We start from the raw sequence: 27,939 nt of genomic DNA, 5'->3' as shown, positions 1-27,939 counted from the left end.
ACTTCTTCCTACCCTCACCACTAGCTACTTGGCAAAACCACACACACACTTACACTCTCCTCCATACACACACACACTCCCTTACACTCTCCTCCACACACACCCTTACACTCCCTACACTCCTCCCCACACACACCCTTACACTCCCTACACCCGCCCACTCACACACCCTTACATTCCCCCCCACACACACACCTTGACACCCCCCCCACACACCCCTTCACTCTCCCCCCCAACAAACGCACCCTTACACTCTCCCCCCCACACACACCCTTACATTCCCTACACCCACCGACCCTCCCACCCACGCACCCCCACACACCTTTACACTCTCTCCTCCACACCCACCCTTACACTCCTTACACACCCTTACACTCGCCCCCCCCACACACATCCTTACACTACCCACCCATACACCCTAAAACTACCCAACCACCTACATACACACACATTTAAACACCCTTACACTCTCCCACACACACACCCTTACACCCCCCCTACACACACACCCTTACACTACCCCCCCACACACGCACTCTTACACTCGCTACACTCTCCCCCTTCCACACACACCCTTACACTCCATACACTCCCACCTCCCACACACCCACCCTTACACTCTCCCCCCCACACACACCCTTACACTCTCCCCCCACACACGCACCCTTACACTCCCTACACCGCCGCACACTCCCTACACCCACACCCACCCTAGGAGTACTCAGGTAGGTGGCAATGATAATATATTCGAGCGTGAGTCTTAAAAGTCGGCAGAACAAATTTGCGCTTGGTGTTTTTCCTCTTGCAAGACCTCGAAATCGTGTGTGTGTGTGTGTGTGTGTGTGTGTGTGTGTGTGTGTGTGTGTGTGTGTGTGTGTGTGTGTGTGTGTGTGTGTGTGTGTGTGTGTGTGTGTCATTTATCTCCTATTCCTGCTGCCGTCACACGATTTTATTCATTATCATCATCAGCATGCCCTTATTATTATTATTATTATTATTATTATTATTATTACTACTACTACTACAAGGAATTTTATAGACCTCAGAAGACCCTAACAGCAAAGTGGAATACATTAGCTTGTAAAATGGGAACAAAATTCCAGTTAATAATAACCATATCATCCAAAAGAGTCTCAACTCACAAACACGTCCTCCTGCCAAATTGATTCCTAAAAAGAGTCGACCTATACAAATTGATACAATATAAAAACGCTATGAACTCAAAGATTTTATTCAGACGATGCAAACTGAAACTGCTTTAATATTTCTTTGGTACTTGGTAATCTAATGTTCAGCTGCAGTCAACAGTCCCTTTACACTTTCTCAAAATCCTATCAATATTTAATGCTATACTCGTACTGCCAAACAGGCTATGTTCTTTCCACTTTAAGTTGAGCTAAAACTGCCAGGTTAAATTTGAACGCTGTCCTATAACAACAGATATTAATAATAATAATAATAATAATAATAATAATAATAATAATAATAATAATAATAATTATTATTATTATTATTATTATTATAACTAGAAAAAAAAACGAAAAATTGTCCAAGGGCAGTTCTGATAAAGGAAAGCTTCCCATAGCCAGTGCCTGCCAGAAGCCGAACTATAAAGGGACCTTGAGGTCAAAGTCACTGATCTTGTGCATATCACCTTAGGTCATCACAGTCTATAAGTCCACAAAGTTTGGTGGCTCTAGCTTTAATCCTTCATGGAAAATGAGGTGACATCCGGAATATCCGGATTTTTTTTTTTTTTTTTTTTTTACCGCCGGCGGTCTCAGAGAATAATCAACCAACTGGAACCATACTCCTTTCCGCACTGCGTCCACCTTAAGACTATTTTGTAATAAAATTTCAGCTTCCTAGCTTAAGCACTTCCTGAGAAAGCGTGGCTGACTCACTTTTCTGTGTTCCGTATTTTATCAGGAGATCGGCTGAAGGACTGCCACCAAATTTGGCCAAAAGAAGTGGACGGCTGTCCGACTGAGTTGACCAAATAGCCTTTGAAATATCGCAATTTTAAAATATATAATAGTCGTAGTAGTAGTAGTAGTAGTAGTAATAATAATAATAATAATAATAATAATAATAATAATAATAATAACAATAATAATAATAATAATCCATCCATCATCCAATCCTACATTGCCCCATGATGAGCGTAGGAGCCCGGGGCTAGGCAGTTGGTCCGACATTTAAGATGAGAGTGACCAGTTCAATCATCCCTCAGTGGCATTACATGAGCAATCAACCCCAACCACCCCTTGGATCTAAACCTTCACCAGCTCAATCCGATTGGAGCGCAATAATTACCCACTAAACCACCAGGCGCCAAAATTTGGTTATATGGTTACCACCCAGCGTAGTAAATGCTTTCCTGGTGTACAGGAAACAATTTGGCTTGTCGCTCAGCGTAGAGTCACCCACAGGCAGAAGGAGGAGGAAAGAATGAAGGAAAGAAAGACAGAAGAGGGAGTGTAAAGTCACCCGTAGGCAGAAGGATAAGGAAAGAATGAAGCAAAGGATGACTGAAGAGGATGGAAGGAAAGAAGGATGGAGTAGAGGAAAGGGCAGTCACCCGACAGCAGCACTACATCGAGTGAGAATAATAATAATAATGATAATAATAATAATAATAATAATAATAATAATAATAATAATATTGGCAAAAACAAGAAAACTTCTCACGGGGATGTGGGAAGTTTTAATAAAACACACTGGCATTACCACCAAAACCATCCAATTAAAAAAAAAAAAATCACTGCCCCCCAAAAAAACCTGTCTAGCAATACTTTAATAAGTAAACAAATAAAAATGAAAACAAGTCACCAAAGTCAAGATGTGAGGTATAAACTCCTTCGAAAACTCTCTATGGTTGCGTCTTGGGTATAAAAGCTTCCAGTATTTTGTAAGTCAACAGCTGCCTTGTTTTTTCCAGACTGGGAAGATTAAGTATACATGATTCTTCCTCTCCTCCTCCTCCTTCTTCTTCTTTACCATTTCCTCCTACAGACGACTTTGCCCACCTCAAAAATTTCCTTCACTCACACACGCATCAAACACAATCAAATTCGAGTAAATGTTAAAAGACAAAATACGAGAAACAAATCTATCTGTGACATTAGGTAACTTTCACGGGGCCCTGTTGATCCTAGACACTGTTTACGATTTCTTATAAACTTTCTTCCCCTTGGTCAGTAACCCTCATGCTACATCCAGTGAAAGGACGGTGCGAGGTGGGTGTGGTGTGTTGTCTCTTTGATATCTTTCTTGCCTCTGGGTGAATGGCAAGTAGATACCCGTAGTCTTTCTGAATGGACTATCCTTCCTAATAGCATCTTCTTACCATCATCCTAACCATGTTCCCTACTGCACGGTACACACACACACACACACACACACACACACACACACACACACACACACACACACAAAGAAATGAGTGCGCGTGCGTGTGTGTGTGTGGGGGGGGTGTTTGTAGACAGGTCTGGAGGCCCATTCACATGTCCCACTAATCCATGACCACAAACCCACCTTTTTCTCAAACATCACCACCTGGACAGCGAACAAAAAGGTATCGTATTCAGAATCTTAAACTGCACCACGCAACAGCTTGAATAACACCCGAGATCACACACATCCTGACCCCGAGCTCTCTCTGTTCCTTCAAGCCACGCAATCCCCCCAACACAACAAATGGTGATGCAGAGGGACACCTTCACGTGGTGGCACCGATATACATGGGTGGACTTGCTGCCGGTAGTACAAGAATTCCTCAGCTGCCTCTGTATCGTCTGCAGGGTGGATGGTGTAATGCAAGCAAAGGTAGGTAGGCCTAAGTCTGATAGCAGGTAATTATGTTGTCCACCGGGTTCACCTTCACGTGAGTCTGGGGTTACATTATCAACAACAAATGATGTATATATATGCTCACGTCACTCCCCAGCCGCTAATATCACCTCCTGTATACTGAAACACACAATTTCTATCGCCCCCTCTATACCAAAACACACTAGTTCTATCTCATTTAATACCTGAGTGAAGGCATTAGAAGGCGTGTTTATATAATATGGTGTGGGTAGGGTGCAGAAACACGAAAAAGGCAACACACAAAATAGGAGAACTATCATGAGGGTGTTCAGCCAAATTGGGACACACCCCCACTCACCCATAACCGCAATCTGACCAAAATTGGATCGGAGTGGTGGTCGAGTGGATAGGGCAGTGGGCTACGGTTCGGCGGGTCGTGGGTTCGATTCTTGACTTTTGCAGTGATGAGCAGGTGAATGATCTCGTTGACTTTCATATACGATTTTTTTTTTTTTTTCTGCTGTCTCCGTTTTTGTCTTTTTTTTTTTTTTTTGAGGGGGGGGGAGGGTCAAGGAGGAAATCGCATGTGTAGTAAGAATAAAAAAATCAAGCTCCATTAACTCCTTCAGTACGATGACGTCTTACTGTACATTCCTGCTACAACCACATAAATATTGCTGTTAAGGACCCGGGTTTAGCTCTACGCGAAACTAGTTGGTCTAAAAGCCTCAAATTGCCCTCCGCAGTCCACCATCTTCATTTCGGGGGATAGGGAGTTGAGGGAAGTGTGTATAACTGGTCAGCTTCACCACCCAGTTACAGTATATCGGATAGGGAGGGAGTTGAGGGGAGTGTGTAGAATTGGGCAGCTCCACCACCCAGTTATATCAGTGCCACCACGTGAAGGCGTCCCTCTCCACCACACCAAGTAAGTCAAATGGCAATATGAAATGTGCTAAGTACCCAATCACAACCCTCCACCCAGCCAACCTCACCTCCCCCCCTTTCCCTTAGCACATTCCCATTACCTATTCATTATGCAGGAACAACAAAGAAACGACGATTTGGAGTCGTATGATAAATGTTTTGTTTGACAATGTACAGTGTGAGTAAATAAAACTCTCTCTCTCTCTCTCTCTCTCAAAACAAACCATTTTTAAAGTTAATACTTGTTTGTTGCGTCTAGACAGATACCTCTCTCTCTCTCTCTCTCTCTCTCTCTAAACAAACCATTTTTAAAATTCTCAATACTTATTCGTTGACTAGAAAAATAAAATTCTCTCTCTCTCTCTCTCTCTCTCTCTCTCTAAACAAACCATTTTTAAAATCCTCAATACTTATTCGCCTTGACTAGAAAAATAAAATTCTTTCTCTCTCTCTCTCTCTCTCTAGTTGTGGAAGAAGAGAACACTAAAAAAGGCAGTATATTGCAAGGCTTAAGCTATGCATGTTGATTAGTGCAACTGCTATAAAAAGTAAGGCGAAAGTAAGGTGACACGTCGGTAGGAAAGGACTGTAGAAAGTAGAGAAACACAGTATGAATAATGTATGGAGTGTAAAGCCGGGCATCCTCTCTCTCTCTCTGATCGCGGAGAAGGTAGCACTGACAGGAAAATAAGGGGAAAAAAAAAAACAAGATGAATTATGATGAGGCACGAGAAGACTTCAGAAAAATAAGCATAAATAATAATGTGTTCTATTTGACTACTGACTCTCTCTCTCTCTCTCCACATCCTCACCGCCCATCTCTCTCCTTCACTCCCAATCTTTCCAACCTCTCACTTGCTATCCTGTCCACTCAAATCTCTCTCTCTCTCTCTCTCTCTCTCCACTCGGTCAGTCAACACATGGGTGCCCTTAAGCCTTATTTAGCTCCCTTCATGTGACCACCTCTTCTTCCTCCTGCACACAGATGACAACACTCACCTCTCTCTCTCTCTCTCTCTCTCTCTCTCTCTCTCTCACACACACACACACACACACACACACACACCTGCCCAACCTGACAAATGAAGATTTATTTGGCTTTACCTGCGACATAAAAGCCAAGAAAATGGAAACGGTGTAACATATTTTGTTGTTCGCCTTCTTATTATTCTACTTCTTCTTCTTTCCTTCTCCTCGCTTTCTCCCACTTCTCTTTTCTTCTCCTCCTCCCCCTCCCTTTCTTCTGTCTGTTTTTTTCCTTCTCGCTTTTTCCCACTTCTCTTTTCTTCCTCTTCTTTTTCTACTCCTCCTCCTCCTCCCCTTCTTCTTCAGTCTGTTTTTTTCCTTCGCGCTTTCTCTCATTCCTCTTTTTTTCCTCCTCCTCTCCTTCTTTTGTCTTTTTTCCTCCTCCTCCTCCTCTTCTTCTTCGTCTTTTCCCTTCTCTCTCCCTCATTCCTCTTTCTTTCTACCCCTCCCCCTTTCCTTCTTTTGTCATATTTCCTTCGTTTTCTCTCATTCCCTTTTTTTTCCCCTCCTCTTCCTCCTCCTCCTACACATCTTCGTCTTCTTCCCCGATAAAACAGTCTTAAACCTTCACCACACCAATATCGCCCAACCTACAACGTCTATTACCTATGGGAGTATCGAGACTAATTTCTGCCCCAGGTAAAAATTGGCAACACCTGACGCGACCTATGCACACCTGAAGATACCTGTAATTACCTGACCTTCCCCATCTCAAAGGCCTCTGTCATCACGCTGCCCTATCTCCAACTCACACCTCCAGCCCCCTCATGCCCTCCATCTCATCGTCGGTCTCCCCATCCCTCTCTCCCCTTCCACCTCACTCACATACACGCTCTCCTAGTAAGTTTCTCATTCTACATTCTCTCCATCTTCAGTTCCCCATTCCTCTCTCCTCTTCCACCTCACTCATACACTCTTCTAGTCAGTCTCTCATGTTACATTCTCCCCATCCCTCTCTCCCCTTCCACCTCACTCACACTCTCTCGTAGTCAATCTCTCATGCTACATTCTCTCCATCCTCGGTCTCCCCCTCACCCTTCTTCCTTCAACTCGGCTCACATACTCTCCTAGTCAGTCTCTCATGCTACATTCCTTACATCCTCGATCTCCTCCTCCTCCTCCTCTTCCTTCAACCCGGCTCACACACTCTCCTCAGTCTCCCCCCCCCTCTCTCTCTCTCTCTCTCTCTCTCTCTCTCTCTCACACACACACACACACACCTTGTCAATCCCTCATTCTACATTCTCCCCATACTCAGTCTCCCCCTCCTCCTCTTCCTTCAACCCCACTCACACTCTCCTAGTCAGTCTCTAATTCTCTCCACATGACCAAACACAACCAAAAGCATGAGTAACCCAGGCAGGTAAGTAAATCGTAAATGAAACACCTTCTTTCGTGTTTTACAGTGATTTACGTCCAATAATCTTTTGTAAATATTTCAGGTAAGAATATTCAACTTCAAATATATCCATCGTGGGTTTCACTAATGTCTATTCCACCTCAGACAAAAGGGTTATCTCGAAACAATCTTACAAGGAGGAAGGCAGAAAGGTTACCCCCCCTCTCTCTCTCTATGACTCTCTCTCTCTCTCTTAATATTCCTCCTTTTCTCCTTCCTTTCACTATTCCTTTAAGTTCCTTGTCCTCTTCCATGTTCGCAATTTTCCTCTCTCTCTCTCTCTCTCTCTCTCTCTCTCTCTCTTAATATTCCTTCTTTTCACTATTTCTTTAAGTTTCTTGTCGTTTTCCACTTTCACAATTTCCCTCCCATTATCTCTGTCTGTCTGTCTGTCTCTCTCTCTCTCTCTCAATATTCCTCCTTTTACTATTCCTTTAAGTTCCTCGTCCTCTTCCATGTTCACAGTTCCCCCCCTTCCTCACTCTCTCTCTCTCTCAATATTCCTCCTTTTCTCCTTCCTTTCACTATTCCTTTAAGTTCCTTGTCCTCTTCCATGTTCACAGTTTCCCCCCTCCCTCCCTCCCTCCCTCTCTCTCTCTCTCTCTCTCTCTCTCGCTTACAATGAGAGAATAAGTGTCTCTCTCTATTATGTCCGGACCACCTTACAAGGGCTGAAAAACCTGTGTGGCATATGTATCTCTCTCTCTCTCTCTCTCTCTCTCTCAGTTCCTCGACCTCTTGCAACTCTCATATTCTTTTCTTCTCTCCTCCCAAATTTTGTGACTCCTCCCTCCCCCCCCCTCTCTCTCAGCTTTCTCCGCCTTCCCCAACCCACCACCAAAGCTCCCGGACCTCACCTCACCCCACCTCACCTTGCCTCCTTTTAAAGCCAACCTCCTTTCAAGAGTGCAGTTGGTTGGCCGGGCCCCCTGCCAGCTTGACCCTTGACCCCTGACCTCCTCTGACCCGCCGGCGCACCTCGACCTGGTTTGCTGCGTCCAGTGTCTTGCTCCTTCCTTGTCCACCTCTTTCTCTTGCCTCTCTCCTCCCTCCTCTTTATAAACATCCCCTCTTTCCTCTTCCTCCCATGTCCATTCCTCGTCTACTACTCTTTATTCCTTTCTATTATTGCCTACTGTGTGTCTGTGACGGTCCCCCACATCCCCTTTGTTCCTTGGTCTCCCCCTCCTCCGCCTTTCTGATATCACCCCCTCCCCTTCCTACCACGCCCATCCCTACCCTATCTCCACCATGACCCCCCCCCCTTCGCTCCCCACTTTCTGCCCTGACCTCCCCTACCCCCTCTCTTATCTTTTACTCTTACTCTTTTATCCTCTTCCTTCCCCCTCCCATTCCTCTTCTCCTCGTGACTCCCTCATCCCCGTGCTTTACCTTCTCCTCTCCCACCTCCTACACCCTTTTCCTAGCCCGGGTCACTTCCTTCCTTCCACCCTCTTTCTTCTGCACGCATCTCCTCTTTCTTCCTTTCCCTCTCCTCCTGAACTTTTCTCTTCTTCCTTCCTCCATCTCCTTCTCCTATGCCTATCTCCTCTTCCTTCCAACCCCCTCCTTCTCCTCTACTCATCTTCATCCTTCCCTCTCCCCTACTATCTCTTCTTCCTTCCTCCATCTCCTCCTCTACTCATATCCTCATTCTTCCTTCCTCCTCCTTTTCCTCTATTCATCTCCTCTTCCTTCCCTTCTCCCTCCTATAATCCTCACCCCCATTCCTGACCTTACCTCCCTTTCCTGTCATCCTCTCATGCCCTGTTCACTTCTCCCCTCCTCTGATTCCCTCTCTTCCTCCTCATCCCCCCCTCCCCATACCTAACCCATCTCCTTTACACGACACCTACTCTACACCCTCCTCCTCTGACCCCCTTCCCGCCCTTTTACCCCACCCCCTCAATGTGACTCACCCCCCCTCTCCTAAAACCTCTTCCTACCGTGACCCCCCTCCGTATCACTGACCTATCTCCCCCCACCCCTTCCTGTCATCCCCTTCCGATCTGTTAATTTCCTCCTTCCTCGTTTACGTCTCCTCTCCCTCCCCCTTCCATCCCTGTCCACTCTTCTTTCCCGACATCATCTTCAGTCCCATTCTTCACTTTCTTTTCTTCTCTCTCTCCCTCTTCTTAGCTCCTCCCATTCCTGACCTCCTCCCCTACCTCTCCCCCCGCCTCTTCCTTTCTCTCTCTCTCTCTACCTGTCTCATCCAATACTTTTCCCTCTGTCCCTCCCTCTTTTCCCTACCACCCTATCACACTCCCTCGTCTCCCTTCCCTCCCTCATCCTCCTCTCAAGCTTATCTTTGTTTGGATTCCCTCCCCCCTCCTCCTTTCCCATCCACCATTTTGCATTTTTCTTACATTTTCCTGCCGGGTTGGATTGGAGGGATTGGTGGGGGGGGGGAGTCTTCTCGCTGAACTGTCACTCTGTAATTAAAAGCATTACTATATACATCACTGTTTTCTTCGTAACTAACAGCCTAGAAAGGACCATTAAGTCTGTTGCTGTTTGCTTTCCTTTGTACTCCTTTGTACTCCCTCCCCTAACCTCCTCTCCCTCACTCTTCTACCTTCTGTGTCCTCCCTTGCCCTGGCCTGCTCACCCCTCTCTCGTCTAAACTCCCTCCCCTCCTTTTTACTCCCCTGACACTTACCTCCCTTTCCCAAATCTCTCCCTCCCCGTCCCCCCAGCCATGGTCAACTCTACCCTACTACCCCCTCTCTCTCATCTTCTCTATCCTCATCCTCTTCAAACCCCTTATCCCTCTTCTCATTCCCCCATCTTCTTCCTCCCCCTTCTCCTTCCTCTGACTCTTCCCCCACCTCCTGGCCTACTACCCTATCCCCTGCCCTCTTCTGCACCCCCTGACCTGCTCTCCCCTGCTCCTCCTCCCCCTCATCCCTCTCGACCTGAACATTCCTCTCCCCATCTACATCCCTCTCCACCTGACCTCTCCCCTCCCCATCCTCCTCCCCCTCATCCCTCTCCACCAAACCTCTCCCATCCCCATCCACCTGTCCATCCCTCCCCCTCTCCCCTCCCTTCCACCAAGCACATCCTTCTCTTCCTCCTCTAATCACATACAACCCCCTCTCCTTTTCCAAACCTTCTACCTTTCCTCTAGCCCCTCTCCCCATCTTCTAATCTATCTTTCTCCTGACGGTCTTGTGGGGATAGTGTGGTGGATGGAGATAGCCTTCCTCTTTTCTATCCTTTTCTCACACACGTTGCTTAGATCTTAGTAGAATTACCTTTTATTCTTCAAACAGGTAACATCCTTATGGGTCAAGAGGCTTCCTATTATTTACCACATACTTCCTATCCTCTCCTATGTTCTCCCTTCCACCCACCGTCACCTCTCCCCTCCTTACATCCCCAGTTCCTTCTCTAACTTCCTCCCCCTCCCTAACCCCTCACTCTCACTCCTCTCACCCCTCCCCATCTCCTTAAGCCCCCTGTTCCATTTCTTTAACCTCCCCTCTCTTCCTACTCCCTCCCCCACACCTCTCTCCCTAGATCATGTCCACCCCTCGTCTGTTTCCCCCTCCTTCTCTAACTTCCTTCCCCTCTCTAACCTCTCACTTCTACTCTCCCCTCCCCCTTCCTCCTTCCTCTTCCTTTAAACCCCTCTGCTCCCTTCCTCTAAACCTCCTCTCCTCCTCCTCCCCCTCTAAACCTCCCTCTCCTCCTCCCCCTCCTCTAAACCCTCTCTCCTCCCCTCCCCCTCCTCTAAACCCCCTCTCCTCCCTCCCCTCCTCTAAATCCCCCTTCCTTCCCCCTCCTCTAAACCCCCCTCTCCTCCTCCCCCCTCCTCTGAACTCCCTCTCCTCCTCCCCCTTCCTCCTGTCATGTCCGCCCTTGCCCTAGCTGCTCTCCCTGATCTGTTTTGTTTGGCTTGTCTTGTTCTGCCATCCTCATCCTTCTTCTTCTCCTCTCTCTCTCTCTCTCTCTCTCTCTCTCTCTCTCTCCCTCACACACACACACACACACACACACACACACACACACACACATACAACTTGTTTTATTTCGCCATGTTCAGTTCTCTCTCCTTTTCTGTTCCTTTCTTCCTGTCGTGCCTTATCTTTTTATCTTGTTTACGTGTTCTTTATCTCTCTTGCTCTTTAACCCTGTTGCTCTTTAACTCTCTTGGTCTTTAACCCAGTTGCTCTTTAACTCTCCTGCTCTTTAATCCTCGTTCATTAACCCTCTTGTTCTTTAATTCTTGCTCTTTAACCTTCTTGCTTTTTAACTCTTGCTCTTTAATCCTCTAGCTATTATATGTTCTTGCTCTTTAATCCTTCTGCTCTTTAAATCTTTCCCTTTATTCTTCCGGCTCTTTAACTCTCGCCTTTTAAATCCTTTGCTCTTTAACTCTCTTGCTCTTTAAACTCCCTTACATTTCGCACTTTACCTTTCCTATCTACATTGCCTTCACACAAAATAACCACGTAATCGGACTGAATGGGTAAAAGGATTATCACAAGTAAAAGAAAAAAGTCATCGTACTGAAGGGGTTAATTTGCTTTTATTTATTTACTTATTTGTTTATTTATTTTTTAGTCATCCTCTCCCCTCTCCTATGCCCTTTACCCTCTCTCTTTGCCCTTTCGATTTTGTCCTATGCATTATGCCCTATTTATCTTGCCCTATCTTTCCTCTAACTGCCTCTCGTGTTTTCCTTTACTACTCCTTGCCCTTTTCTTCTTATCATCCCTTCATTTTCCATGCCTTGCCCTTACAACCTCAAATTCCCCTTGCCCTACCTTGCTCAGCCTTTTCCCTTACCTGCCCACTCTCACCTTGCCCTCCTTTCCCCTCTTCTTTTACTACTTTCCTTCGCCTACCCCAATTCTACCTTACCTTGCCATTCTTACCCCAGCAGAACCCTCCCCTGCCTACCCCTGCCCTCCCCGCCCTTTCCCTCTTTTATCGTCCAAATCCAACCTTACCTACTAAATCTAACCCTGTTTTATCTACTAAACCCACCCTACCTAACTATTCCCACTCCTACCTTACCCTACTCTACACTGTCCTGTCCTACCTACCCATGGACCCATAACCTGCCCTACCCTGGTTTACCCTGCCTAGGCAACCCTATCCTGCCTTGTCCCGCTTACCCATCCATCCTTAACTTGCGCCTTACCCTGGCCTGTCCTACCCTGCCACCCCTACACTCAACGCAACCGAAACATCTACACTATTCTAATTTATCCTTTACTACACTTATTTATCTTAACTTATCCTGTCTCCCCTGTTCACTTCAGCCATGCCCTTCTCCTCGCACCCCTGCCCTGCCCTTCCTTTCCTTCCCAGCCCTGTCCTTCCCCTCCCAACAAGACTTTATCCTACTCTCTCTTTTCCCTTCCTTGCCAAACCCTGCCATTACCATCTACCCCTTTCCTGCCCTGCTGTGTCCTTCCCTTTCCACCCCTGCCCTGTCCTTTCATTCTCTCAATCCTCCTTTGTCCTACTCTACCCTGTCCTGCCAAGCCCTGCCCTTCCCATTCCAACCCTGCCCTGTCCTATCCTTCTCCCAATCCTCCTTTGTCTTACCCTACCTTATTCTGCCCTGCCAAGCCATGTCCTTCCCCTCCCACCCCTGCCCTGCCCTCCTTGCCCTGCACATCCTAGCCTTGGCCCCCTCACTCCTATCCTGCTCTCCTTGGACCAGCACCCTCCCCCCACACCAAACCCTTACACTCACCGGGTCGTCTCATAAATACACATCACAGTCACACCCAAAACACAATACACATCACAGTCACACCCAAAACACAATACACACCCAGTCACACCCAAAACACAATACACATCCAGTCACACCCAAAACACAATACACATCAGTCACACCCAAAACACAATACACATCCAGTCACACCCAAAACACACTACACATCCAGTCACACCCAAAACACAATACACATCCAGTCACACCCAAAACACACTACACATCCAGTCACACCCAAAACACAATACACATCCAGTCACACCCAAAACACAATATACTGTACATCCAGTCACACCCAAGACACAATAGACACCCAATCATACTTACACATTTACACCTACCAAAGAAAACCTTATACACCACATCATATTTACACCTACACTCTCTCGCAAAACCAAAAAGAACTTATTACCAATAGAATCATCGAAAAATGCACAAGTCTCTCTCTCTCTCTCTCTCTCTCTCTCTCTCTCTCTCTCGTATACAGAACCACGAAGAATATCAACAGGCCACAAACTGCAAATTCTCTCTCCAACCCACGAACATAAATCCACTTAATTAATTTACCTTGATAAGCCTCTGAAGTCTCTCTCCTCAGGTAAACACACTCACCTGAAGATAAACAAATATATATTAGGTTTATTGTAACAAGAAAGAAAATCAGTCTTTTCTTCCTCTCCCTAACCCTATTCTTTTTTTCCTACTTGTCCACTAATTTCCCCTCTCTCTCTCTCTCTCTCTCTCTCTCTCTATCTATCTATCTCTCTCTCTCTCTGATCTGTAACAAGGGTTGGAAAATGTCACTATCCTAACTGTGAAAGTAAAATGGAACTTTATTGGTTTTACTCTCTCTCTCTCTCTCTCTCTCTCTCTCTCTCTCTCTCTCTCTCTCTCTCTCTCCGGGATCTCTATAATGAACTTTTCTCCTAATTCTCCGCAATAATTTAACTCTTTTTTTTACTGTTTTACTTTATTTTTTACTGTTCTTCTTCAGGTGTTTTTTGAGGTTAAGGAGAGACAGATGGGCTCGCGTCCTCGTCGATCAAGGAAGCTCCCTAACACCTCTTCCCAGGCGATTTATTTTTGTCTGTTACACCTTGCCGTTGTCTGTGTTACGTAAATCACTCTAACGTCACCATACTCGGCATAAATAACGTACAATGGTGTGTGTGTGTGTGTGTGTGTGTGTGTGTGTGTGTGTGTGTGTGTGTGTGTGTGTGTGTGTGTGTGTGAACGGATCTTGAATTTGGCTCTGTCATCTTGTGTGTGTGTGTGTGTGTGTGTGTGTGTGATCGGATCTTGAATTTGGCTCTGTCATCTTGTGTGTGTGTGTGTGTGTGTGTGTGTGTGTGTGTGTGTGTGTGTGTGAACGGATCTTGAATTTGGCTGTTATCTTCGTTTTTGTTTTTTCTTGGTGGGAACAATTTGCGGGCTCCTGGCCTTGGGTTCCACCTTCCTTACACACACACACACACACACACACACACACACACACACACAAAATTAACCGGATTCAAAAATAAATCGCTAAGGAAAAGGTGCTACGGAGCCTCCTTGCCCTACGAGAATATGGGCCAGGGAGAGAGGTGATCCAGCCAAGACGCAAAAATATCTTTAAAATTCGCATCAGCGTGGGTATAGGAGGCTCCCTTATGGTACCTCTTCCTTAATGCTTTATTTCACTTTTTCCAGGCAACTTTCTCCTGTTATGTTATTCAATCTATGTTCGTGTGAAGAAGGTATACACACACACACACACACACACACACACACACACACACACACACACACACACACAGATCCTTTCACACACTTACCCCACCCACACACAAATCCATTCACACCCACACCCACACGCAAACATTCATGCACACAACCATTCACACACAAACACAAAACCATTCACACCCACCCACCCACACACACCCACACACACAGGGTCAAGTTCACAAGGCTAAGTCCACTATTCGACCCTTAAACCTGTTGGTGTGGGCGCGGGTATTGCACTCTGATTCCTCGTTGTCTTGTTCATATCTCCGGATTTATCCAGCCTGAGAAAGGCGCCTGTGAGAACTGGAAAGACTAACTAGGAAAGTGAGTGAGGTGGAGGGTGGCAGAGGGAGGGGGAGACCGATGATGAGATGGAGAGATGGAGTGGAGAGGTATACGAGAGAGGGGTGTGAGTTTGGGGAAGGTAGCGTAATGGCAGGGGACAGGGTGACATGGAGGCGATTTGTTTGTGGCCACCCCTTACGGGATTAAGGCGTCTGGCTATAGATAGATAGATAGATAGATAGATGGATGGATGGATAGATAGACAGACAGATAGATTGATAGATTATATATAGACGGATGGATGGATGGATGAACAAAGATAGATAAATATAGATAGATAGATAGACAGACAGACAGACAGATAGATAGGTAGTCAGAAAGGTATGTAATTTCACTTTCATTACCAACCCACGTCTCGTTACTTTTGACAACGAGAGGGAGATAATTCAGGCAGAGTTTTTCCTAATATGCAAATGGATCGCCGAAAACAAAAATATATAATGCTTGTCTCCCCGATGCATAAATCACAGCCCCACTCTCTCTCTCTCTCTCTCTCTCTCTCTCTCTCTCTACAGGTCTACACCCTTCAAACACCCACACTCCATCCAGACATTCCCAACTCCACCCTCACAGTCTCCACCCTCAAATGCTTTCCATGCAGATGTCCTCCACCCTCATACATCCTCTGTTCTCCATTCTGTTTAAAATATATTCAGTCTCCTCTCTCATTTTTCATACACTGTAAAAATGTTAACTCATCCATTTAACCCTTATACACATTCACTATGCATTCATTAAAAATTTCTCACATCCATGTGGTTAGTTTTATTATTCTTGTCAAAATATTATTCTTACTTATTTTAAAATCGCGATATTTCAAAGGCTATTTGACCTACAGCCTTCAAACTTGGTCACCTTAGTCGGACAGGTATCAGCTTCATTTGGCCAAATATGATGGTAATCCGTCAACCGGATCTCCGGATATTATCCGCAACATAGAAAAGTGAGTCAGGCACGCTATTTCAAGAACCGCTTACTGGGAAGCTGAAATCTTACTGCAATATAGCCTTAAGGCGGACGCAATGCGGAAAGGAGGATGGTTCCAATCGGTTGATTATTCTCTGAGATCATCTGGTGTCAAAAACTGGAACTTTTCCGGATATTCCGGATGTCACATAATATTCCACGAAGGATTAAAGCCAGAGCCAACAAACTTGGTGGACTTATAGACTGTGATGACCTAAGTTGACAGGCACAAGATCAGTGACCTTGACCTCAAGGTCTCTTTATAGCTTGGCTTCTGGTTGGCACTGGCTATAGGAAGTCTGTCTTTATTAAAACTGTCTTTGGACAATTTTAGTTTTCTAGTTATTTTTAAATCTGCCATACAGTTCTCATAAACATTCATTTTAGCGACTCATTCTCTCTCCTATTATACACATTAATTTTTCACGCTCCCAATTTATTTTTATTTTATCCTTTACTCTCGCGTATCAAACTTCATTCACATTCATTTTTCACTCTCATTCTACAGATATTCTTATTATTTGTTCATCACACACACACACACACACACACACACACACACACACACACACACACACACACACACACACGCTCCCTCTCTATCTGTCTGTCTATCTCTCTCACACACATTCATTCTCGATCATCATTCTCGACAATTTTTATTCTCTCTCCTGCCTGCTTCCTCTCTCTCTCTCTCTCTCTCTCTCTCTCTCTCTCTCTCTCACCCAGCTCAGTCCACCCTCTAATTTCTTCCACCTTTCAAATATCAATCACGCTGCCACGCCATCTTCATATTTTCTTCCTTAACCTCTTCCTTGCTGTCTTCTCAAAATCTTATAAGAAGTTCCGCCTTGTTTCAGTCCGGTTTTCTTGGAGGGAGTGGGAAGGGAGTCGATATTTTTTTTATTTCTTTTAAGACGTAAGCTGATATTTATTTCATTTTACTTTTTTTTGACAAGACGTGAGCCGACATTCTTCTTCTTCTCTCTCTCTCTCTCTCTCTCTCTCTCTCTCTCTCTCTCTCTCTCTCTCTCTCTCTCACGTTTCCTCTCTTTCTTTCAAAATGGTTTTCTTGGAGGAGGTGGAAATGTCGCGAAAATCTTGTCCATTTCTTTGACAATCGGAACTTAGGATTAATTTTTCATATACGTATTTGAAGGACCAGCCATGTTTAACCTACTGGGATCTTTGTGTTAATCATCATCATCATCATGACCTTTTTCCCACCTATATCTGTTCTTCTTCCTCCTCCTCCTCATCATCATCATCATCACCAACATCCTGATCCTTTTTTCCACCTATACCTTTTCTTCTTCTCCTCCTCCTCGTCATCATAATCATCATCATCATCATCATCATCATCATCCCGTCCCTTTTTCATACATAAACCTTTTCCTCATCATCATTATCATCAACACCATCATCATGATCATCATCCCACTATTATCAAAAAAGTGAGCTGGCTCCAGACACAGAAAAAAACGGGAAAACAAAAATGAGCTCCTTCAAAAAACAACAACAACAACAGCTACATCAACCTGGAAAAGCTCCCTAAACCATTTTCAGCTCACTTGATGTTTTTTCGATGTAACTAGTAACCAAGGAGACGCAATCCTATCTCACATCTAAAGGTTATTAAATTTCATGTGTCCACTACATAGTATTCAAGTTCTATCTATCTATCTATTGCCAGGCGTCTTAAGCCCGTAAGGGGTAGCCACAAACAAATCGCCTCCATGTCGCCCTGTCCCCTGCCATTAAGCTGCCCTCCCCCAACTTACACCCTTTTCTCTTATATGCCTCTCCACTCCATCCCTCCATCTCATCCTCGGTCTCCCCCTCCTTCCACCTCACTCCGACTCTCCTAGTTAGTCTCTCTCCAGCCTCACCACCTGGCATAACCACCTTAATTAACTTTTCATTCAGGTGATATCAAACCAACTTTACTCAACACTCCTCACTCGTCTAAACGTCTCTAACCAAAAGGAAAATTGTCAAACACATTAATATTCCTAACACACTCAGAGGATACTTATTTTTCCGCTTTCACATACACAACCACCCACACGCTCACCCACCCAAAATTACCTACATTTGTACTCATTAAGCCTCTCTCTCTCTCTCTCTCTCTCTCTCTCTCACACACACACACACACACACACACACACACACACACACACACCATCTTAACTCACGAACAATCCTCTTTTCCTTCGCCCCCACTGAGACTTCAATCTCTCTCTCTCTCTCTCTCTCTCACACACACACACACACATACACACACACACACACAATATCCACCCCCATCCATTCACACCCATACAATCTCGCCTTGTACCCCCACCCACATATACATACAATATCCACTCACCCCATCCACATCCACAGCTCTCTCCCTCATATATATCCACATCAAGCCTTCCCTCCCAGTTCCTTGACTCATCCCCATCCACATCACACTCTACCCACACACTAACTCCACCCTCACGCTTCCTTCCCCGCCTTCCTTCCACTCTACCCTCACACTTCCTCCCCCCTTCCCTCTTTCCACTCCACTCTCTCACTTCCCCCCCTATCCCTTAACTCTACCCTCACACTTCCTCCTCCCTTCCCTCCCTCCACTCTCACTCTTCCTCCCCCCTCCTTCCCTCCCTTCACCTCCTGCTCCCCCTCCCTCTCTCATCTATCCTCCTCTCGACTTGTCCCCATAGTGAGAAAGCACTCCACCCACTCTCTCTCTCTCTCTCTCTTTCTCTCTCTCTCTCTCTCACACACACACACACACACACCTCCACCTACATAGTCTTTCCCTATTTGTTCCCTGCTTTGTAGCCCCCCACCCATCCACACACAAAATATCACCCCCCTCTCTCTCTCTCTCTCTGCTCTCCACCAACTTTCTCATGACATTTTATATCTGGAGGTCGAAGGGAGGGGGCGAGGCAGATGTGTATCGTCGAGAATTATAGCTTTTCATGGCCAAGGTGCGGAGAGGAGGGGGGGCCAAGATTCGAATCCTGAAGGTGGGAGGTTGGGGGGCAGTAAGTGGGGGGTAGGGGGACACTAAGTGGATTTGGTGGGGTGGAGGTTGGGGTAGACAGCAAGTGGATTTTCAATAAGATGTATAGGCACCCCATTTAGTAAGGTGAAAATAAATAAATAAATAATAATGGGAGTAAATCTGACCTTCCCTGTGACCTCTGAAATCAATTACTCCATTCTTGCGTGACCCTTAACCCTTCCGCCTAGATGGGTTAAAATCACATCTGACCTTGTCCTCTAAGCCTGACCTTTAACTGCTCTCAAAATTGAACCCATATTTCCTTACCTTACCTTGAACCCCTGTACAAAGTTTGGTATAAATCGAATAAAAACAGGAATTTGACCTTGACATGTGATCCTGACCTTTGACCTACGTTCTCAAAAAAAAAAAAATGTCAACCCTTTCTCCATTTTTTTTTTTTTAATCCAAATCTAATAAAAAAGTAAAGTTATTTTCTTCACACAGACACATTGTGTGTGTGTGTGTGTGTGTGTGTGTGTGTGTGTGTGTGTGTGTGTGTGTGTGTGTGTGTGTGTGTGTTAAATAAGTCATTCCTCAGTCACATCTCAAACTACCAAATCTCACACACACACACACACACGTCACAACAGGGCAAGTTTCAGTGAGAGTCAAATTCCAGTAACTTGAGGGAAACTGTGTACAGCTGTGATCAATAATCCTTTTACACATGTGGGACTTCGAACGAGAGAAACGAGAGAGAGAGAGAGAGAGAGAGAGAGATGAACCTGACTGAACATATGCGGTAAGCAGGTATGGGAAGGAGGAAGATAACCTGAGGGGGGGGGGGCGGAGGGGCGAGGGGACAACCGCTTAAGGATGTACAAATATGGCTACACAAGAGAGGCAGTGTACATGAACTAATGACTGCGACTGTACCAGACTATTCCTATCATACCACGAGTGGGGTGGATAAAGAGGGTGGCAGGATCTATGAGGCGGAGGCGAGAGGGAATCAACCGCTTAAATGACCACAAATACAGATACATCGGAGAGGCAATAACAAAGAACTCTGGACTGCAACTGTATCAAACTGCATATTATTTTCTACGCTGGGGGTGGAAGCACAGGCGATGAGGAGGAGCAAAGCGAACGGATGGGAAAGAGTGTGGGAGGACAAGAGTGCGACAGAGGCATTCGGAACACCATATACAGGTGCACAGGTGAGGGAAAGGAAAGGTAAATTAAGGGCAGGTGTATATATGTGACAGGTAAGTTGGAGGGAGGGTAGATGGAAGGGAGTAAAAAGAGGTACGGGGAGGGGACGGAGGCACGGGGGTACAACCGCTTAAGGACCTAAAAAGACAGGGATATTGACGAAGCAGTGTAAAAAAAAGCTACACAGAGCAAATGCAAATATGTGGTAAGGAGGGGTGGGAGGGAGAAAAGTAAACAGGGGCTGAGATGGTGGGCAGGGGGCGGAGGCACAGGGAAACAACCGCTTAAAGAGTTAGAAATACGGACATAGCGGAGAGGGAATGTAAAATAACCACTCAGGACAGCTGTATGTAAGTGCCAGGTGAGGTGGGAGGGAGTAAACAGGGGCATGGAATGGGACAGGAGGGAGGAAGGGGGAGGAGGCACAGGGGGACAACCGCTTAAGGGAGCCACAAATCCGGACACAGCGGCGCCCCTACCACCATGTACGGCGCGTGTGGATCTAGAGACCAGAAGTGACCACACCACCTCGCTGTCATCCGCGCCACCCATCAACTTTTTCTTATCCAATGTTGACGTGAAAAAATGGGACAAGTTAGACAGACGTGGTGGGAGGGTTGAGTGATACGCCTCTCTGCGGAACTGGTTGATTAGGCTATTCACTGAAGGGAGGGTCGTGGGGGAGTGAGGGAGGGGAGGGGTGCTGCAGCTTGGAGGGAGTGTGGGAGGGGTGCTGCAGCTTGGAGGGAGTGAGGGAGAGATGCTGCAGCTTGGAGGGAGTGAGGGAGGAGTGCTGCAGTTTGGAGGGAGCGAGGGAGGGGGTGCTGTAGCTTGGAGGGAGTGAGGGAGGAGTGGAGTGCTGCAGCTAGGAGGGAGTGAGGGAGGGGGTGCTGCAGCTTGGAGGGAGTGAGGGAGGGGTGCTGCAGCTTGGAGGGAGTGAGGGAGGGGTGCTGCAGCTTGGTGGGAGTGAGGGAGGGGTGCTGCAGCTTGGAGGGAGTAAGGGAGGGGTGCTGCAGCTTGGAGGGAGTGAGGGAGAGGGTGCTGCAGCTTGGAGGGAGTGAGGGAGGGGTGCTGCAGCTTGGAGGGAGTGAGGGAGGGGAGTGCTAAAGCCTAGAGGGAGTGAGGGAGGGGTACGGCAGCCTGGAGGGAGTGGGGGAGGGATGGAGTGCTTCGCCTTGGATCATCCCTACACAATAACCTCATAATATCTAGAGATTCAAGCTTTCTTTACTGACTACGACGCCCCAACTCTTCTTCTTTACTAGTGACTATTTCCAGCCCCTTTACTACGACGGCCTCCTTTATCAGATGAGTAAAATCGTCGGAGGGGAGCAAGAAAAAAACTAAAGACATCAAAAAATAATAAGATCAGAAATTTCCAGATCTGAGACAAGGATATAAGATGGGATTTACTAGGAGGATTCAGGGCGTCGTAAGGGCTCTCTCTCTCTCTCTCTCTCTCTCTCTCTCTCTCTCTTCGTACCCATAATCTCCACATCCAAGGTAACAGTGTTCTCAAATGGACTTTACCTGGCAATTTCAAGGTCTCATTAGCACAGTGACTTGCTATAATTGTCTCACACACACACACAATCTCTCTCTCTCTCTCTCTCTCTCTCTCTCTCTCTCTCACCTGCTGGCATGTTACCCCCAACCCTCTCCTCCCTCAAGGTGGACATCCAATCAACACCTGTGTACACCTGTTTCCATGAAAGTAATTAGGTGAAGGTAAAAATTCTATCTATCTCTATATCCACCTATCTATCTATCTATCTATCTATCTATCTCTATCTATATCTATCTAACTATATACAGCCAGACGCCTCAAGAACTTAAAAATTACGTAGTGAAACAGTAGTGAATTAAAGTTTTTTTTTTTTCTAATACTACATACAATAATACTATGTCCTCTTCAGTGGTCATTTCACTATTACTTATTAATCCTGAAATAAACATACACAGGCGCTAAGCAACTTACTGAATCACTAAACTGATTATTATTATTATTATTATCATTGTTGTTCTTGTTACTGCTGTTGTCATACTTATTCTTCCCTTTTCTCTCCAATCTTCTAATGCAAGAGTTGACAGTTACTCCCAGTCCTTCATGTATGCAACAAGTCAACTCTGAAACTATCTTCATCTATCCGTATTTCCCACTGCCTATGGTCTCCAATCTTTCAAACTCAGTGTGTCAAGACCTCTCGAAATGAACAGATCTTGATTTGGTTCTCTGTTATCATTTTTCTTTTTTTTTTTGGAGGGAATAATCGCGAGGGCTTCTGGCCTTTGGTTCCTTCTTCCTTGCATTAAAAATATATATATATAACTCACACTTGTTTTCTCTACCCCTGTTTTTGAATTCCAACTCACTATATTCTTCTGAGTGCAAATAAGTGTTGAAATAATTATAATAATGACAAGACGCCCTTCTACCTTGCATTAAAAAAAATATATATATATATAGAATTCACACCTGTCTACCCTTGTTTCTGAATTCCAACTCACTAAATTCTTCTAAGCGCAAATAAGCTTGAAAATAATGATAATAATGACACAACACGCCCTTCTACCTTGCATTAAAGCACACACACACACACACACACACACACACACACACACACATTAACTCACACTTGCTTTCTCTACCCTTGTTTCTGAATTCCAACTCGCTACATTCTTATAGATGTAAAAAAAAAAGCTTAAAAAAATATATATATATAATAATGACACAACAGGTCATCATTTGCGCACGAAATTCTTCCCTCTGCACCTGTTACTTGCTCCTCTGACACCCCTACCCTTCGGTCAAGAGATCCAAGGCCAAGATCGAACCCCCAACCATCATGACACTTCGAGACAAAAACGCGACCCAGCATCACTTCTTGACACCTTACCCAAGCGAGGTCAAAGAGGTCACATTAAGGAAGGTCACGTTCTTATTACACCTGTCTGTATACGGAAGGGGTCCATGGGAGAAATTTACCTGGGCGATTTATTTGGGGGATTTACATGGGGAGATTTACCTGGGAGAGTATCAGCCTGTATATGGGAGGGATTTATGGGGGAGATTTACCTGGGAGAGCGTCAGCCTGTATATGGGAGGGATTTATGGGAGAGATTTACCTTGGAGAGCATCAGCCTGTATATGGGAGGGATTTATGGGAGAGCTTTACCTGTATATGGGAGGGATTTATGGGGGAGATTTACCTGGGAGAGCATCAGTCTGTACATGGAGGGGATTTAGGGGAGAGATTTACCTGGGAGAGATTTACCTGTCGGCCTCGTATACCTGATGGCTGGAGATGTACAGCTGGCCACACAAGTACCTGGGACAGCATCAGTGTATAGGTGAAGTCTGGTATCTGGTGTACTTAACAACCTTAACTTACTGACTTATTCACTAAACATATTCACTTGTTAATTATTGTTGCCAGTAACTTAAATGAATAAGGCTGTCAGACGAAATGGCTAAGGAACTGTAACAAATAAATTCTGGTTTACTTAACAACTTTAACGTATTGACTTATTCACTTCACATATTCACTTGTTAATTATTGTTGCCAGTAACTTAAATGAATAAGGCTGTCAGACGAAATGGCTAAGGAACTGTGATAAATGAAGGTCAATGTATAGATACACCTTCGCTTCACACGGGTACTGTCCCAGGTGTATGTGCAGCCAACTGTACAGTGAGCAACAGCAGTCGTGTCGCGGTTTTGTCCGAAGATTAAATGTAACTCGTGAAACATTATGAACCGTCCGTATGACAGACGGCGGAATGTACCAGACGCTTAGCCCGTTAGCTTATGTTTTCACCAAATTTCACGACACGATTATTGTTGCTTACTGTACACCTTTCACTAACCCCCTCCACTACACCACATCCCCCGTAGAGTTTAATATACGCCAGGTTAAGTTAGTCAGTTGGGGTTGTTAGGTAAGGTTAGGTTTGTAAGGGTTAGATTGGGTTGAGTTGGGTAAGGTGACAGAAAGCTGGTCTGTTGAAGGCTAGGGTAAATGAACCAGAGTTAAATTAGGATTAAAGTAAGTACTGGATTAAGTAAAGGATATATCGGATTAAGTAAAATAAGTATTGGATTAAGTAACGTATTGGATTAAGTAAAGTAAGTGTTGGATTAAGTAAAGAAGGTATTGGATTAAGTAAAGGAAGTACATAAAGTAAGATCGATCACCCACGAAGGCGTAAACTCAGATCACGTTTCTGAATTTTACTGACAAAACGAAAATATGCAGCTTGGTTCATCGGCTTCTCTCTCTTACACCATCGACATCTTTGTGTATGGCTTGTGTTGGGGTACGTTAGGGTTATCGTGAAAGAGAGAGAGAGAGAGAGAGAGAGAGAGAGAGAGTGTGTGTGTGTGTGTGTGTGTGTGTGTGTGTGTGAGAGAGAGGTGGGGGGGGTTAGAGGGAAGGGGTAGACCGAGGATACGATGAAGCGACTGAGTGGAGAGGTATGAGTGAAGGCTGTGAGTTGTAGAAAGGGCAGCTTGAAGGCTAAGGACAGAATGCCATAGAGGCGATTTGTTTGCGGCCACCCCTTCCAGGATAAAGGAGTCTGGCTAGAAATAAAGACAGGCAGAAAGGCAGACAAACGGACAGGTAAATAGGTAGCAATATGTAGGTACGTAGCCAGGTAACTGAGGGATGATTAAATATACGGACTCAAGGTGAAAAGGATTACAGGTAAAGGTGATGTGGCCCCAAGCTCACCTGGAGATTAATTATGAGGCTAATTTTCACCTGCAGCTCACCTTACCACTCTCAGGTGATAGGTGTTAGGTAGGGCGTTCACGGTACATAAACACACTATCTGGTTCTACATGTAAATCTATCCCACGCCACTACCCACCACCTTCCTTTCGGGGGATAGGGAGGGTCCAAATGCTAATCTATCACCTCATCTATCGTACCTGGGAAGAGGGTCGGTGGCTGCCCTCCTACGGCTATCTACCGACGTCATCTCCAACGACTCTATTAAACGAGGTATGATTGTTAGGGATCTTTGCCGCGGTGGACTGGAGGGAGGGGGAGAGAAGAGGGGAGGGGAAGGGGAGAGAAAAGAGGGGGGTGGAGGGAGAAAGTACTGAGAGGAGAGAGGGCGGGAAGATAGGCTGCGGAAAAGAGGGGGGGGAGGGAAGGATGTAGACAGAAAGTACTTGGAAGGGAGAGAAGGGGTAGAGAGAAGAGGGAGAGAAAGGAAGAAGAGAGTCACTGAGAAGGGAGAGGGGACAGAGGAAGAAAAAGGGAGAAAATGGAGGGAAAGAGCATTGAGAAGGGAGAAAGGGGATAGGAGAGGGGAGGAGAAAAAGTGAGAGAAAGGCGAAAGAGACGGAGAGAGGGTAGGTAAGGATTATGGAGAGGGAAGTAACGAGAGGGAAGAATGGAGGGAGACAGCAGCTACGAGAAGAGACTAGAGGGAGAGGAAAAAGAGAGAGAAAGATGTGAAGGAGGGAGGGAGAATTGGAAGAGGGAGAGACGTGGAAGGTGAGAAAAGCAGAAAGAGAGGTAAAAACACAGGCTTTATAACTATTTTAGAAAGAGAGAGAGAGAGAGAGAGACAGAGCAATGAAGGGGTGACTTACAGAAACTACTCAAACATATCCACCCCAATGACTATCTGACTTACAGTGCCTTTACAATATGTTCTGATACAATCTCTCTCTCTCTCTCTCTCTCTAAAATAATGATATGTAGCCTAATATTTTATGTATCTCGTTCCCTCCAGTGATTCCATGATTTTCCTCTCTCTCTCTCTCTCTCTCTCTCTCTCTCTCTCTCTCTCTCTCTCTCTCCAGTATAATATCTCACTGTCTAATATTAAAAAAGAAAAAAAAATGGTTCCATCCACATAAATATTAAACTAGACTTTCATCATAAATATTAACATTCCCAGCTTTCTCCACTCTGACCTATGGGTTGTTCGCCTGTTCCATCCCATTCCAGCAAATTTACATACTTCAAGCCCTCCACCTGGTTATCCACCCATCTCTTCTTCGCACTCCATCTCTGGCCTGTCATTATTTTTTTCAAGTCTCTGTCTCTGAACTTTCTCCACTTTGGCCTTTTGGGTGTTGGTTTACTATATCAAAGTCGGGGAATATAGAGACTTTAATCTCTCTCTCTCTCTCTCTCTCTCTCTCTCTTTTGCTATAACTTCTACTCAAGACGTGACTTACACATTCTCTCTCTCTCTCTCTCTACATCTAACGACCTGAATGAGTGACCTGTGAATTCACCACCACAACAAAAACTACTACTACTACTACTACCACCACCACCACCACAACAACAACTACGACTACTACTACTACTACCACTACTACAACGCCTTCCACCACCATCACTACTACTGGCACCACCCTCCATCACTCTCTGTCTCTCACGGTTACCCTAAAATTTCATGCTTCTCACGGGATGGTAACAAACCCTATACCAACCCATCCACCACCCAAGGCTTTACATATGCGTGGAATTCTGTATGCTAAGAAAGACTCTCTCAGAATATGCTGTATTTAAGGAAAGGGTGAACAGGGAGAGAAGGAAGGGAGAGAAGGGAGATGGGGGAGAGTGGAGGGAGGTATGGGAGAGATGGAAGGATGTGAGGGAGAGAAGGGAGGGAGGTTAAAGAGAGATGAAGGGATGTAAGGGGAGGGCGAGAAAAGAGATAGATATGCTGTATTTAAGAGAAGGGTAAATAGGGAGAGAGGAAAGGGGGGGAGTGGAGATGGGAGGAGTGGAGGGAGGTAAAGGAGAGATGGATGGATGTGAGGAAGGGAGGGAGATAAGGGAGGGAATAAAGATGGAGTATGTGAGGGAGAAGGTGAGAGAGGGAGGGAGGGAGATTATGGAGAGATGTATGTGAGGGAGGAGGGGAGGGGGTAGAGAAAATATGAGAGAGATGGAAGTACGGGAGGGAGAGAGGGAAGACAGGGAGGAGAATGGAGAGATGGAAATATGTGAGGAAGTGGGAGAGGGAGGAGGGTAAAGGAGAGAAGAGAGATGGAAGTATGTGAGGAAGGAAAGGGGGGGTATGGAAGAAGGTAGCATGGGAGAAAGGTTCGATAGATAAGAGATAGATACATGGCTAGGAGATGCGAAATAGGCTGATAGGGAAAAGAACAGGGGAGGATGGGTAGGTGAGACATAAAAAAAGAATGGTAGTAAAGAAAGTAAGAAAAGGAAGACATGATAGAAAGGGAAGTGGGAGTGAAAGATGGGAGTGTCAAGGAGGGTAAGAAGGATACCCCTCTTACTCTCCCTCCTCCCTCTCCTATCCTCCTTCCTCCCTCCCCTACCCTCCCTCTCTCCTCCCTTCTCCCCTACCCTCCCCAGCCTTCCTTCTCCTCTGTCCTGGAATCCTCAATGCCAAGCAGGGATTATTGAAAGAATCTACAGTAGGAGGAAGGACAGGTGGGAGGTACTGGAGAGAATGGTGAGGTGTGGAAGGACAGGTGGGAGGTACTGGAGAGAATGGTGAGGTGTGGAAGGACAGGTGGGAGGTACTGGGGAGAATGGTGAGGTGTGAAAGAGGTGGGAGGTACTGGGGAGAATGGTGAGGTGTGGAAGGACAGGTGGGAGGTACTGGAGAGAATGGTGAGGTGTGGAAGGACAGGTGGGAGGTACTGGGGAGAATGGTGAGGTGTGGTGGGGAAGGATGTGTGGAAAAAGGTGTGGAAGAGAAGCATGAAGAGGTGTGGAAGAGGTGGTGTG

The sequence above is a fragment of the Coenobita brevimanus genome, chromosome 73, assembly GCF_032717465.1.
Source record: "Coenobita brevimanus isolate Jiangsu-jjx chromosome 73, ASM3271746v2, whole genome shotgun sequence".
NCBI classification, from domain to species: domain Eukaryota; kingdom Metazoa; phylum Arthropoda; class Malacostraca; order Decapoda; family Coenobitidae; genus Coenobita; species Coenobita brevimanus.
The sequence above is the reverse complement of the archived record's forward strand: the minus strand, read 5'-3'. Positions refer to the sequence as shown.